Source organism: Mixophyes fleayi, chromosome 1, assembly GCF_038048845.1.
Source record: "Mixophyes fleayi isolate aMixFle1 chromosome 1, aMixFle1.hap1, whole genome shotgun sequence".
NCBI lineage: Eukaryota > Metazoa > Chordata > Amphibia > Anura > Limnodynastidae > Mixophyes > Mixophyes fleayi.
In genome coordinates, this window is record NC_134402.1 from 7,961,466 (window position 1) to 7,973,109 (window position 11,644).

The window sequence follows — 11,644 nt, forward strand, 5'->3', positions numbered from 1 at the left end:
CGGTGCTGCCGATAGCTACTAACCTGATAAATGGCAGCAGCTTCTCCACGTCTTCTTCGAGCAACTACTCCTGGTGGCAGCTCTACAACAGGTACAGCTTTGCAATGTCTTTATCAGATGCAACACTTAGAGGTGCAGAGAGACGTTTGTCTCGGTTCTCAGCAGTTTTTGTAGCTTGCAGGACTTTGACCCGTCCCTAATTATAGAGAGCAGAGACACCAGGAATCAGGGCCCTTGCAGGTTTTTCCCCCGGTACTCCGGTGGACCAGTTTGGTTGTCATCATATTCAGAATATATCATGGCACCAGTTCTTTAGCGCCCATAAGAGATATCATTCTGAGAGGGGTATATGGTTCTGTGTACATGTCTACCTCAGTTACAGTAATGAGAACATACCCTTGCTGTACTCACCCTATGTTAGCCTACCACTTCCCTCACTGATTATGCCTCACTTAGCATAAGGAGTCATAAGCGTAAGATGCAACTGAATCTGCATATGGATATATCTTTGTGCAGAAGAATGGTATAGAAAGCAGAGTGTACTTAAAGCCCAAAGTCTTTAATATATTCTACATGGTAAACAAATATGTGCGTAATTCAAGCCTAGAATATTTTTAATTTTGAGTTGTTGTTATATATTAAAATAATTCAGCAACTGTTGTTTTTTTTGTTTTGCTTTTTTTAATAATACATTGTTGATGTTTGTAGATCAGCTATGGAGCGAGAGACCCTCTGCTAAGTGATAGGATTCTTTATCCAAATTTTTTTCGCACTGTTCAAAACTATCAGATACAACATGTGGCCATTGCAAAGTTATTGAGAAGTTTTGGGTGGAACTGGGTTGGAATCATCACATCAGATGATGATGCTGGAGAACGGGAGCTGCTACATCTGAGCAAACAATTGTATAATTATGGAATTTGTACTGAATTCCAAATTAAAGTTACTGCTTCACAGGTTAATAACATTCATCCTTTTTTGCAAAATTCATCAACTGAAATTGTTGTTATTTGTGGAACTGTACATGTAATCTTTATGAGTGCTTTGAATAAAGCACAATATTATCTCTTTAACAAGACAATTATCCTTCCAGCATCATGGTCCAATGTAAGAGAACTTATACATCGTGATATGAATGAACTGGTGGATCGTAGTTTGGTATTTGCTCCTCCATTGCGCTATATCCCTGAATTACAGGAACGTTTATACAGTTTTCATCCATCCACCAATGTGAGGGACAAATTACTGGAAGATATCTGGATTTATTATTTTCGGTGCTTTTCAGTAAGTTCTCTGAAGAATTATCTCTTTTCACATTTATCAAATTTAAAACTTCATAACTGCAATGGGAGCGAGAGTTTTAAGCAACTGTTTAATTATTCTGGAGATTCAACCACCTACCAAGTGTATATTGCAGTGCTCAGCATGGCACAAGCTTTACATGATATGTATATGTCTTTCAGTATATATGGAGCGAAGGTTGGTTTAACTATCTCTGAATTTCAACACAAGGTGTGTAAAATGATATAAATCATATAAAATATTCCTGATATATAATAGTCCTGTTGTTATTAGAGATGCGCGGTTTGGATTCTGTGAATTTTGACAGATCCGAGTTTTGGGGCTCTATAGATGAACCGAGTCATCTAACCAACTTCGGATCTGAAAACAAAGAAAAGCATCATTTCTGGTAAAATGATGGATCTCACGAATTTTAGATTGATATAGCCCTCCCTCCGTTTCTTATATGCCATTTTAGAAGAGATAGCATGTGGATAGGAGGGTGGCTGCAGTTCTGTGCTCCGGAAATCATATGTAGAGGGTTAGTTAGGGTGAAAGGTCATTTATATAACAAGTAATAGCTGTGATTTAACTGCAGTTTATGTAGAGATCAGTCTGCTAGAATAGTGTGCTGATCATTTGGGTGTCAGAGAGTTTGGAGTAGTGGCTACTGGTTTTTATTATATCTGAACTAGTGGTGAAAAAGATAGTGGTGAGAAAACAGGGTACTGTATGAGTAGCACACCCAAAAAATAAATAGATTTCTTGCTTTTAAAATCCAAAGTATTTGAGAGTGTTTGAAGTGTTTCAGACATAAAACAGGGGGATATTTGAGTGAGATCAGCACACCCCAAAAATGTTAAATATTTCCTTCTTTTAAAATCCAAAGTGTTTCTAGTGAAAGCAATTTTGTGAGGTCAGTCTCAGTGGCATCTTGATTAAGCGGTCAAAAAAACCCAGGGTGTCCTTTGATTCTCAGCAGCTCCTAAAATAAATATACATTTCTTTTAGAACTAAGGGCCTGATTCATCAAGGCATGTATCTGCTGATTTTGAGTGTATTGTACGTAAAATCACTCTGTCCATGCCCAGACCCATGAACGCAGCCCTGTTCCGTGTGCCAATGCAAGGAAGGGACACTTACTACAGACTATGATTTCAGGGAGTGATTGTGTTAAATTAAATCCTCAATTTAGCATATTGCTTTAGTGTATGCCTTTTGTCATAGTAATTTAAGCTCTGAGGAACTCAAAGTTACTTGTTTTTCTGCCGTATCTCTTGCTCCAGCTAAGGGGCTAGTCTAAGTCCTGAGTAGTAGGGATGACAGTCTCCCTGCATAATAAAACATGTGTGTTCAATCTCATGCAACTGTAAAAATGTATTTTATGCTCAGTAGACATTAAGATCATTTTAGAATGTATTTCATTGAAAAAAATAATAATAAAAAACCCCTTTTATATTTTACTATTTTATCATAAATGCCTTATTAGTAACAGGTACCATTAATTCAAGATTTTTTTTTATTTTCTTCTGTGCGTTCTTTTGCAAATGTATAATCCATATAGGTATTGGACGCATCCTGCAGAGTCTTGTGACGTAGAGCAGAGCAGACCTGCCCCCAATTTCAAAAGCACACAGATCCGCATCTTGCTGAATTTGGGTGGACACAAAGTCTAGATAGCTGCATATAACACTGAATGCAAGTTGTGCTCAGAATGCATGTCTTCATGAATCAGGCCCCAATTGTCTACATTTGAATCACATTGTGGAGCAGTGTCAGAGGAATTGTATGGTAACATTCCCTCCTTTCCTTATCTCTTTGGGTTTTCACTGGGATACTCCTGATCTTCAGAGTAACCCAGTACACGTACTGGCAGTAGTATTAATTTTAGGGCCTCTACTAATAAAAAAGGTAGAGTGTACAAAAGTGTCCTCAGAATCGAAACACAATTTGTCAACTTCAATGAAAAATCAGCTCTTCATATAACGATTAATGAATGCGGTGAAATGTCCAAAAAAATTAAAATAGGTAACATTCCATACACCACCCACAGTGGCACACCACGACTCAGACCATGCACACTTTTTGCTAGTAGAGGTCCTGCTACTGCTGATACACATACTAGAATGCCTATTGCAAAAGTGATACCCAACACGGTCATGCATCTTCCTTAACTTCCCATGCACCACCTTCTCACTCAGAGTGTAGGTCTGTCACCTCCAAAACAGCCACATCAGTGCATGCAAATAACACTGAAGCTGAAGAACAACTTAGGCACTCACAGAATCCTGAGGAGAGTCTAAGGGTGTCCACGATTGCTATATGTGAGTCTTTCATTTCAGATACTGACACTGTAATTACACAGTGGAGCAGCCTCCTTCCAAAATTTCTCAACCATTTGGTAATGTGAAGATGAGTAGCAGCAATGATGTCGATTTACAGATAGAAATTGAGGATGCTAATTTGGAACTTGCAAATGTGGAAGAGGATGAGGGGGATAATTTTGGATCTGAAAATTAATGTGTTGTATTTGAACAAGATAATGAGTATGAGAATGATTGTGTTAAAGTAACGCAGCCACCTATGGCACCACCTCATGCCCATGATAAGAGCAATGCCAGGACATAAGACCAAAAAAGCAACTCTACTGTTTTTAAAACCAATTCACGCAACATTTGTGAAGGTGTCTGTAGCTTTTGTGACATTAAAATAAGTAGACTTAAGGAAGTTGATCATTTAGGCACCTTGGGCCCGATTCATCAAAATTCGCAAACGCATACGCATCTGCTAAATGGCTCTGCGCATGCGCGAAACGACGCTTAAGCAGCGCAAAACACTACATACGCTACTCAAGCACGGCAGATACAGCTCTCAAAAGGCGACTCAATCTCAAACTCCAACGCAAATAGATTTGAGATGACTGCTGACCACTTGAGAACATATGGGTGGGAATGGGCGGAGAGTAGGCGCGGACTGGGCGGAGATGAGATAGTACTTGAGTAAAGTAGGCGTTATGCTTTTTCACTTGAGAATAGTAGGCGTTCCCTCTGCCCAGATGAGTGAAACTGACGTCACTCCTGTCTCAAATCTTTCACAAAAGTTAAGGAAGGCCAGGGTCATGTTTAACTCCAATATAGCTAGCTAAAACCACTATTAAACGCCTTTAGGAGCATCTTTTGCGTTTAAAATGCAAAACGAAATATGCACAACATACATACATATCAATACAGACTGCCTGTGGCAAAAAAAATTTTTTTTTAATTTTTTTTTTTTATTGAGCTTTTACATATCTTACAAATGTTCCATTAGTATGTTTGTGTAAATTAAGCTTGTTTTGCTTTAAATACCCCTTTCTAATCAATGCAATTCGCAAGTGCAACATGTTTGATGTTATTTTGGCCCTTTGGCCTCAATCCGGGACTGCCGGAATGCCGGAATTAGTTAGCTGGAAATAGCGCCCTCTGCTGCTTACTGCCTCTTCAGTAAAGAGGACTGCCTTTTATAGGCCTGTACACTGCTAGCCACATATCTCCTCAGCATTATGGGGAGAATCCAGGTCACAGTGCATTCCGGCTGCCGGAATGGTTGCCTCAGTGCATTCCACATTCATTCCGGCTGCCGGAATGGTTGCCTCAGTGCATTTCACATTCATTCCGGCTGCCGGAATTGCTGTGCACACTGCATGGGTAATTATTTCATTTTATGTAAAATGTCTCCCAAACAATAGACTTTGTCATAAATATTTATGATAAATCTCCAACCATTCTGAACAATTACCAATATCATTAGTCTCAATATGTTACATGCCTGATTTGACAAATGGTGATGGTGCGTTTGCAAGAACAAATAATATTAATAGACATATAATAACTCGAAAATATATTTCAGGGTTTTACACACATGATTTATGCAAATTTAAAACAAGTGTACTATTACCACAGGGACACTTTTAACAGCAACACAAATTGTCTAAGGATATTAATGATCCCTAAGAGCCGAGGGCTGGTGAGGACTCGAACCCACGTAGCAAGCTGGCAAGGTGGATTGGCTAACTGCTACACCACTGTACAAGTGGTGATGTCAAGGGAATAGAATACAAATTAAAGATGACCAGCAACTTCTAGCATAAGTTGTTTCCCTTAAAACATGGGGAAAAATGCCAATACTTGGAAATATGATACCCAGAAAGATTTGGTGCATGCAGAGTCACAATTTATGCATATCGAAATATATCCATGTTGATAAATACAAATCAAAAATAGAACATTTATTGCTCCCATTTCTACAATTTGATTTGGTAGAGCACTTAGCTTTTTCCACTGTTGCCAGTACAGAATTCACATGTCTTTGAAATCCAAAGTCTTTGCCAACAACTGCTTTGCTGTGTTGTAGCTGATAACACTGTTGAACATTACATATAGCCACCTTACACACCAAAACATATACTAAGTCACAGAGTGGAATAAATACCCTCAAACTTGTAAATATACCAAGGTTAGCCACATACACGCATCATTCAGGGTTCAAACTCATTACCTTGTTGTTGCAAGCTCATTTCTTTATTCACTGAGTTATACTTCACATTGAAACACCAACACCAAACTGCACATTAACTAGTTAGCACAGCTGAATGACTGTCTTAGACCTGATAAATTGGCCATGTTGCAATTAATATGTACAGCATGATGGATAACGTGGTATTCAAATAATAACCCTAGATAAACACACACATTAATAAAAACACTGTTTTACTAAAGCAGCAGGAGCTGCAAAAACGTCACCAAACAAATGCGAATTAAGCGCGTTTGCGAATCTTACGCTAAATACAAGCAGTTGCATATAGTTTTTTACTTTTAGGAGTATGCTTAATAATGTGTTTTATTAACTCAATTGGTGCTTAGGGTTGACCTGGGGCCTCGAACTTCTGCACTTAGTATTGGGGGGTGAAATACATAACCACTACACTATCGTGGCACATCTAAATGTAGCACATGCAAATGAATAATACCTCATAGAATTGTACTTAAAACTATTTTACCCATACTATTGCCACAACACTAACAGCTTAGCTCATTAATGACATCTGTAATAATCGTTATAATCTCTACTTACCTACAGAAAATAAACGTTGCTCACATGTCAGGTCACTTTTACACAAAACCACACTTGGCTAATTAGAACGCACCTGCGTGCTCCTAATGACGTGTCCGGCATACTCTCCGGCCTACTCACCTGCATTTAATTCACTAATTACAGTGTTACTTAAAAAGACCTTGCTTGGCTTTCTGTGTTGTTGGGAGATTCACAATTCTGGGTAAGTAGCCCTTAATGGTGAAATGTTTCATAATCTCTGCAGTTTATTGCTGTACCTTGCTCAACACTCATGTTTATTTGTAGGAAAAGATATTGGTGAGATACAGATAGAAAATTATGCTGAAAGGTCATAATGGTTAAGAATTTTATGTTGAAGGTTAGTGGAAAAGTCTTTAATTAGCTGCAGAGTTGGAATATTGAGGCAACTGTGTAGACTTGGGATGTGTCTCTGCATAGATACCTCTCGACTGTAGTGACACACATAAAGATTATCCATCTATATTGATTTATTTTGTACCTGTTTACCCTCCCCTCCACAGATCTTGGTCCTGGATTGTGTTTTTTGGGTGTCTAGTGATTGCTTATTGATATTCCACATTTGTCTGTGTGTGTGTGGTAAGTAGAAACCAGATATTGTTTTATTACATACCCCTTGTTAAAATACTTTGCATTAAGAATGTCCATACTGTTTTTTGTTTTTTTTTCTCTTTTCTTTTTCTAATACCTTTTATTTGAAGTGTGGTTTTTCAGACCCTACCTTAAAGACACATTAACACTCTGTGCTTGAGTCATTAAGGAGAGCAAAGGATAAAAAATAAGTAAATGTTCTAGTGGACAAAGCATGTTACAATGAAAGGGGTCAATGTTGTAATTTTTTTTTTTGGAACAAAACATAAATATCTTCACATTTAAAAGATCAGTGGTCAAATCATGTGCAAGCTTAGTCAAGGGTTGATTATCTAAGGTATGGTTATTCAAAATGGGAATATGAATAGACCTGGTCTGGTGTGTTACTGAAATGGTTTATATGTGTAATAATAGGGGAAAAACCATGCCTACCTGTATTTTACCTTTACAATGTGTGTAGAAAGTATAGCTTCATGCCTCCAAGTTTAGCCTTAATGTCTTTAGCTAAATGCACGTTAATGGGGTAGTTTAAATCAACAGCCTAATGTGGCAACATAATTGATGTTTGGTTTTTCTACAGTTTATTGATCAGCACATATAGTGTTGAGAAGTGCACATTATTGACACTTTATTTGTTTTTCTTATATCTACAGCCTTTAGATTACACTTGGCCTGCAGTGCTGGCTTTTCTGCCATTGCACTTCCCTTTGGAGTTGGTGGATGTTGCCATGGTGAAGGGTGTTTTCAAATGTAAGTAGTATAGTGCTATCTGCACTAAAATGTGATTGGCCAGTGAGTGTGCTCCATACAATAATGTCGTCGTTACTAAGCCTGCAATGTGTGGTTGCACAAACAAAACATATGGGCAGATGCTAGCTATGTAACATATGGGTTTGGTGTTTCAAATTAAGTCAAATAGTGCATTCAGAATCCTAGGTATAGTCCAAACACACAAGCCATTATTATACACTATAATATTACTGGCTTTTTTACACATGCCAATACATTGCTCAATCTCTTGATATCAAAATGCAAGTTGTCTGACCTAATATTGCCATATTAATTTGTTGCCTTTCGTTCAACAGGGTGTGTTGGCGTGGATTTTGGATTTGTGCAATTCGTGTCTCACTACATGTTGTTGAATTTCCCCAGAGCTCCAAGCCTGCTTATGTCTCTCTTCAGTCTGGCCAGATTGTCATCTCTTAATCCAAGGAATTTTTACACACACAGACCATTACCTTGTTTGCTTTGTTTTTGTCAGCACATTTGAATTCATATATGTAATAAATCTAGCCTATGCTGCAAATGTGTCAGCAATCAGTTGTCATGCCATTTTGTACCATTACTACAGTGCACTGAATAATATTTTAATACCCATAAATCCATGTGTAGTGCTTTCAAAACTATTGTGGAACAGGTTTTATTTTAAATGAATATATGAAATTTAGGTGTGGTTATTTTCTCCTTTGCCACAGATACACCATAGCCTACAAACACGCTCAATGGGGTAAATGTATAGTTTTAGAAAATGGCTATAGTGTGGAGGTTTGTATGTGTGTTTGGTGCTTAGTAGTAAATTGTTTGGACACTTTCAGCTTTTAGAGCGAACATGTGATGTGCGTAGGAATATAGGCATCACATTACAGGTAAATGTATATAAAGAAAGCAAAAATGTTAGCAGTGTCAGGTCACACACTACCAACTTTTGGCCCTGGGCCAAATGGGATAACAATATTTTTCGCTTGTGCTAGTGGCACTTTGTTTCAAAGTGTTCCAACACCCACATGCCAGACACAAACCCCACACTAACAATTATGGGGAATGCATTAGGGCACTAAGCTAGTGGAGTCTTGCTACAAGGCCATAATACCATCACCTAGGGCCTGAATCATTAGTAATCTTCTTATATTGTGCAAAAGGTAAGATGCTTATTGTTACGAAGAAACGGGGAGATAAGAGTGAAGCAAAGATGGATTTTCATCCTAGCGTAAGAAATTCGTCACTTATGCAGTGGCTTTTGCTTCTTATCTCCCTTTTCTGAGCATGAACAGAGTGGATTAGCTTAAGATAAGCAAAAAATGACAGATAAGATCCTTAATGAATCAGGCCCCTAGTTTGCTAATTGGTCAAGGCAGCTATATGTAAACTTACAGCCACCATAGATACTCCACATGAGAACTAGTTACATTAGTCTGATTACCCATTGTTAGGCAGCAGTCACTTGATATGTTTGCTGAACCTGATAATGCAGGTCTCCAATGTTATTGTGGTGTAGAAATGTGAAATTTATTCTCAATACCATTTTCATGTAGCTTGCCCTCTTAAAGTGGAAAGTAGTGACAAATTAACATTCCACCTTTGTTTCTCTTCAAAGTGTGTGTCGTAATACCACCTATGTCTGTTTAAACATGCTAGTCAATGTTAACAATAATTTGCAGCATTTGTCCATGCCTTGGGCAAGGGAAGTACAAAGCCTTAATGTACAGATATCCTCCCTTTAGGATTATGGCTCCATGTTCAAATTCCTTTACCACCATCTAATCCAGGGGTGGGCAAACCTGTCCTCAAGGGCCATATCCAGTTCATGTTTTTTGGATTTCTTTAATCATGTACAGCTGAGTTAATCTATTTGGCTGGGTCAGTAATTATCCCACCTGTTTCTACAGACAGAAATCCTAAAAACATGAACTGGATATGGCCCTTGAGGACAGGTTTGCCCACCCCTGATCTAATCCAAGAGTGTTGGGCCGAGCACACAGTATTTTGAGGGATTAATGTCTGGTAGATATTGTTGATGTTTACATTGTTAGGTGAGGCATCCAGTTTTTTTTGGCTTATAGAGGGTGAACGTGTGCAATGGGTACCTGTGTCTGTATTGGCAAGAAATCACAACATACCAAGCTTCACACGATAATATGTTGCCCGTTATAGAAAATTGCTTGGCCTTGCATAAATGTTTTCCAAAACTGGAAGGGAGCCAAATCCAAGTGACGTGCCCACTTTAACAATGAATGTATCAGTGTACATTACGTAATAAACTCTAGGGTCTGTTTGTTATAATAATGTATTCAAGGTTCCAGATTGGTTTAAACTATCATGGATTGGGGGGATCAGATCATAGAGTTTGGAAAAGTCTTTACAGGATAGAGGAGTTTGGTGGACAAACTACCTCTTGGAGTCTACTTGTATTACAGAGTGTGCTTCTTTGCCTGACCAAACCATATCTATACTCCAAGCTTTTTCATTTGCGTCTTACATGATTAGTCAGACACACAGCACTACATACACCCTTATAGTGTGTCAAACTGTCACGTTAGTCTGTATTTCTTGATCCGAATCAGGGACCCTTGGGATTACCTGCAGCAGGTCTGAATCTGAACAGAGCAGCCTGGATGATCTTCCTGCTCATGTTCTTGCTGATTGGCCAATCTAGCAGGGGAATGAGCAGTCTGAGAATGTGGACACAAACACTGATTTTGTAATGCAGCCAGAAACACTGGGGCCAATAACTATCCACTGGAGAGAAGTGTGTTGTTCAGGCAATGAACAGATCACAGCAGCAGCTTTAAATGGTTTGTCCCAAGCAACTATTGGCTGAGCACTTAATGGGATCACAGGTGCTGAATCTGGTTGATCTGGAATGATCACCTGACTGCATCCAAGATGCCTGTGCACATGCAGCAGAACAAACAGTGTGTGTTTGATTACAAACGGAGCTGTGGAGGACGGGAATGTTGCTGACGACCAGAAGGCACCCAGGTAGCCGTGATATGACAGCGGCTGATGGGGTAAGTGCACCTAAGATCCAAATGTGAGACCCAACCTATATGTGCTTAGTGCAATAAGGTCATGAGGTTACATGTAAATAACTGTTATGCTAAATGACGTCGAGTGTACCACACACTGTGCATTAGCACTAATCTTAAATACAAATCCCTTATTAGATTTTTAGAATTAGCACAGATTCGTACCTGTACAAAATAGTAGTTAACAATATTTGTCCTGTGCCATCATGGGAAAAAAAATATTAAAATTTATTTGGGTTACCTTAACACCTGTCTTTTGTGGCTCCTTTGTGTCAGGTTACAGTTTGCAAATGCAATACTTTCTTGACAGAATGATTTGCCCTACCTCTAAAGGGGCACTGTAGTTGCATGTTGTGTTTGCAATTATTTCGTCAGGCAAATAAAGAAACACTGTGGCAAAAGCATTAAGAAGCTTACCTTGATACACTTCTTGTTTAAGTCTTCTTCAGCAAACCATGGGCCAGATTCATTCTGGAAAGGTAAGGCAAAGTAACTAAGCAAGGGCAAAGCATGTCAGTTTGGAGGGGAATGTAAACCAAAAATGTCATTGGAGATGTAATTTTGGGGTAGGAGAGGTCCTACCTGACATGAACATTTCAGTGTACAAATAAGCTATCAAGTATTTGTGCGGTACATTAGGATACAGACATTTTTTTTTTTTCGTGCTCTAAACCTATTGCTATTTTGCACCACTTGCATTTTAAAAGGCTTTTGAGCAGCATTCAGAAATATGTATCCTTGACATCTAGGTGCCATGGCATGGTTTTGGTCAGTACACTGATATTAGATACATATTTGTTTGAATACGTTAATGAATCAGCCAGTTTGTTTGGAGA

The 11,644-nt window shown here is 38.6% G+C and overlaps 1 long non-coding RNA gene across 1 annotated transcript; it reads left to right on the forward strand.

The window, feature by feature from the left end:
- The first annotated feature begins 7,384 nt into the window (after nt 1-7,384).
- Nucleotides 7,385-8,319, forward strand: LOC142103811 (uncharacterized). Its single transcript, XR_012679437.1, has 2 exons — nt 7,385-7,752; nt 8,088-8,319. It is a non-coding gene; the product is annotated as an uncharacterized LOC142103811 (long non-coding RNA).
- Nucleotides 8,320-11,644: the final 3,325 nt, after the last annotated feature.